This window comes from Akebia trifoliata, chromosome 11 (genome assembly GCF_017979445.1).
Source record: "Akebia trifoliata isolate Shusen 1 chromosome 11, ASM1797944v1, whole genome shotgun sequence".
Taxonomy (NCBI): Eukaryota; Viridiplantae; Streptophyta; class Magnoliopsida; order Ranunculales; family Lardizabalaceae; genus Akebia; species Akebia trifoliata.
The window spans coordinates 32,441,350-32,446,333 of record NC_141385.1 but is presented as its reverse complement, the minus strand read 5'-3'; positions in this window follow the sequence as shown (position 1 = coordinate 32,446,333).

Below are 4,984 nucleotides of genomic sequence, written 5' to 3'. Positions count from 1 at the left end.
TTCTTATATTTTTTTCTAGTCTTTTCGTTAATTGACCCACCATGATCATTTGAGCCTCAAACATCTCTGATTGTCTCTTTTCCATACGTGCTTGACTTTGGGATAATTCCGAGACTGCTTCTATTAACTGTTCTATCTTGGTGAGTTTACTCGACCCAGGTAGGTCTTCCCCACCACTTTGACTCCGTGTCATGGGTCCAGTTGCAACTCTACTTCCTTGCATCTTTCCTAACCTGCGAGTTCAGTAATCTACTATTTATCAAAAGCAAGGAACTCCTTAGATCCATGTCAATATCATTCTTATGGAAGCATTAACTATTATTATAATACGGAACCTAGTAATGAACACCATTTTCATTACTGTAGAATGAACCTAGAATCTTATCTTAAGCTTACTAGGCTCTACGGATTTCTAGACACGGAAAAGCTCGTAATCCCAATACGGAACCACTGATAAGCTCGGATATCGGATTCCTAGTAACACTCTATGATTATCTTTAATGCCTGTGGTATCAGTCTATTCTCCAAAACATAATGGATCTGTATCCCATACGAATCTAATATTGGACTCTGATACCATCTATGGCGCCCTGCCAAACGCTAACACAAATCCCAAGGCCAAATCCCAAGGTACTAGGTGGCACCTCGAAATTTCGGCATGGTCTCCTCTGTTTATATTAGCGTTTCACGGAACTCAAACCTGATAAACCAATTTATAACAAAACTTGTATGTAAAAATATAGATACAGGAAAATAACAGCGGAAGACTAATTACATCTAACATGTAAGTAGATCAGAGTGCAAAAGATTTATCAATATATAGGTTTACCAAAACACTCTCACTCTAACATAGGCCTAAACTCTCAATCCAAAAACTACATACATCCTGGATGAAACTGACAACACTAAGGGATGTGGCCCTAGTGCTCACCAAGCAATAAGCTCTGATCGACCAGATACTCCTCAATTACTGACTCTACGCCTGCCTCGGTAGCTGCAAGTATTGAAACTAAAAAAAATATATGAAGGAAAGGGTGAGTAACAATGGTTACCCAGTAAGTCCACAGCCAATTCCTACTAATAATCATTCCTAAGCATGATCGAATAAAGCATACTGAATATTTTAATACATGCACGGTTTTACAAGATAAAATACGATCAACTGGTACATATAGCTAGGGATGAGCAACTAAACAGTTTTAAAAATTACACATAACATCAATCATCCATACTCATTATACATTTTCCATTTTATGCAAATAATATTGACAACATTGAAATAGTAGACATGCTTCTCAGTTTGTAATTCGAAATATAACAACAGATACATAATACAAATGGTGGAGTATTGGAATTAAAGAGTTGGGATCCACGACTGGATCGCTCCCAGTCAGGACATGATATTCCTCAATAACATCGTAGTTCCTGATTTTGTGGCTGGTCGTGTCTACCACACTTGCGGGACCATTTATCCGGCTCAGGCTGGCCGTTTGACGTGACCGTAAGCAATGGGTCTCTTTTCGATGTGTCAGAACGTTCGACTACTACTAAATTGTTAGTGATCACTGACCAATCATCTTCGTTTATGCCTATCAGGCGTGCATGTAATTCCCAAATGACACTCTACTCGTATACGACCACCTTTACAATACACGTTCACTGATAAAGATAAGAGAGGAATGAACCCGGATTCCAGTTGTGACTCCACTCTCATACGCGTCCCATACCACTTATGAGCTTGGTGGTCCCTACCGTACATCCCAGAATAGTGCACCCCTCCGGATGATGTGACGCACTATCCCTTCAAGCATTCACAAACCCTTTAACAGCTCACAAAATAGCTATGTATATATATATATGTATATATATATATATATATATATATATTATATATATATATATAATTTTTCATTTAAAACAAAAGAGAAATTAACAGAACAGGGTTGAGAATGGATATCCAGTTCCTACCATGCAACTGTGGCCACCCGGCCTAAAAATAAACAACAATACTCAGCGCACGCGCTAACATAGTCGGAAATAAACATGCAACCCTTTCATTAATAACCTGGATATCCTTTCACCAACCTACACACATCATACAATGTAAAATGCAGACATCACCCCTTAGGTGTGATTCTGACATTTTACCGTTCATTCCCTTTTCTCATTCTCTTGACATTCTCATTTTTCATCATTTCAAATTAACCATCCACTTCTAATCTTTCAGTTTTTCTTTTAGTCTTTCCATTAAAAACCATCAAAGTTTATTAAAAACAAAGTCCCGGCGATGCACGGGACCAAAGCTATTAAAAAATAAGGAAAGCTGGTGAAAATTTGGCTAAGTGTCGGAAACTCAATTTTTCAAAGTTCTCAAAATTGAAAACGGATTTTTCGAAATGAAAGTCTCGATCACGAGATTCGACACCATATAGTTTTTGAAATCTAATTCAAAGGAACGCGAAAGTTATTTCATTTTGAAAACTTGCCAAAAATGTCGAAAATTACGTTTTGTTCTTGAAACCAAAATTCGGATTTTGATCCTTTGAGATTTGGATCTTAAAACCATTCCCATTGTTTCGAAATAGGGGGTAAAACCTTAATTTTATTAAAGAAATTAAAGTAACATTTACTTAAATGTTTTTAATGAAATGAAGGGTGAGAAATAGTGTATAAGGTGTAAGGAGATCCAGCCAAGAGTCAGAACACTGTTCTGAAGAAAACTGTGTCTGTCGGTGGCAGAACCAGGATTCTGTAGGTGGAATCGACAGATTGGTCATCGACAAATGTCGGTGGGACCGACGATCTTGCCGACAGCATAAAATTTTCTCGCGTTTCGTCGGTGGCAGAAGCTTCATTCTGTCGGCGGCACCGACCTTTCCCACCTACAACCTGAACCTTACTCGAACCTTCGAGTTTTCGATCCATGTTTCGGATTCTTCTTCCTTTCTTCGAATCATTCAACCTACCCATGATTTTATGGTTAAAACTTGCTAAAACACATTCAAAACGTCTACTTCTACAATGAATTTGAAATTAAACAACAACCTTCTACGATTCAAAAGCAAACAATAAGTTTTGTTAAAAATAACCTAAATGCACATTTTGAGAAATCTAAAGTTACCAATAGGAATCGAAAGTCCCTTACCTGGTTGTGGACGCTAAGGATACAAGCTAGCGCTACAACTTAAGGTTGGATGGCTTGAGAGTTGAGGTTGGGCTGACTTGGATGCGAAACGAGCGAGGGTTTGCAAGGTATCCGACAATGACGTTCTCCTTCTCCTCTATAATGAAGTATAGACCTAGCTCCTAACTCGATGAAGCTCTCGGATGGAAGATGTTGAGGTTTACTCGAGCTACCCGATTGGTTTTGATGGAGGATGGAGAAAATGAACGAGAATGAACAACCAAAGGTGGTGAAGTTGTAGCCCTCGTCGTGGCCGACAACTTTGCCTTCTTCGTCGAGGTTCAACTCGGCTTCGTTCGCGCACAAACTTGATGACAATAGGTCGAAACACTTGGATTGAAAGTGGCTGTCGTTTGGGATTTCTTAGAGAATGAGAGAAAAATGAAATAAAAGAAAATCAGATTTTTCTTTTATAACACAGCTAAGGGCATACTTGTAATTTTTCCTCATTTCTAGTTTCGATCATAACTTAATTATTCGGACTCGGAAAGCGACAAACGAATATACCATTTCAAATAATTTTTCGTTGTGATTCTAATGGTGTGGTCAAATTTTCTTAATTCTCCCTCTAACAAAAATTTTCTATTTTGGGTCCCACTTAATGCGAAATTCGAGGATTTTATAACTTTTTCCTCCGAACTCGAATTCGAACTTGCTTACAGGCTAATGTATATATTACGATCATTTTGAAACTAATGGCGAAGTCGATTTTCCTTGAAATTAATCATAACAAGATCCGAGTATTTTACTCTAAGTCTCTCCTTCGATATTTTCTTCCAAATCTCACCATTTAATTTCCTCGAGATATGAGTTGAAAATCCGGGGTGTTACAGAGTTGGAGAAAGGGCTCCACGTGTTTTTTTTCTTTGTTTTTTTAATTTTTATTTTTTTATTTTTATATTATTAGGAGAATGAGATGGTGATCCCACGTTACTCGTACTACGATAGCTCACCGTCGTGGAGTTATGATTGGTTGATGAATTGATTTTGCTTCCAATTGGTTGATTTCGAAATTTTTTTTTTTTTTTAGTCGACATTTTGATTTGAAATTTAATTTGATGTTTTAAATTATATTTGAATTTGCATTTGATTTTAAATTTTGAATTTCGATTAGAATTTAATTTGAATTTTGATATTAAATTTGGTTGTTGGTTGATTTGATTTTAATTTTTAATTCGTTGATTATTCGATTTTAATTTTTATTTTTATATTTTAATTGGTTGGGTGATTTTTAATTTGATTTTAATTTGAGTTTTGATTATTTAATTTGAATTTAATTTTAAATTTAAATTTTGAATGGGTTGATTAATTTGCGTTTTAATTTGAAATTTAAATTGATTTTAATTTTAATTGGTCGGTTGATTGGATTTCGATTGGCTAAGTTTTGAGTTTTAATTTGATTTTAGATTGGGTTTGATTTTAATTTAAATTTATTGATAGAATTTGAGTTTAATTTTGATGGTTGATTACCTGAAATTTTTATTTTGGTTGATCGAATTTTTATTATTATTATTTTTTATTGAATTTAATTATTCCATTTTAATTTTAATTGTTTGATTTTAATTTTAATTGTTTGAATTTTTTAATTTGAATTGTTTAATTTTTAATTTGAATTTTATTTTTAGTTTAGATTGGATTTCGATTTACATTGCCCTAGGGATCGGGATCTCTAAATTGTAGAGTTGGATATTGAGGGGTATTTTGGTCTATTGGCGATTTTTACAGATTTTTCTCGAACTTCTTTGTTTTCATTGATTTGGATCTCGTTAGACTCGAAATCACATTCTGAGTGCAATGGAG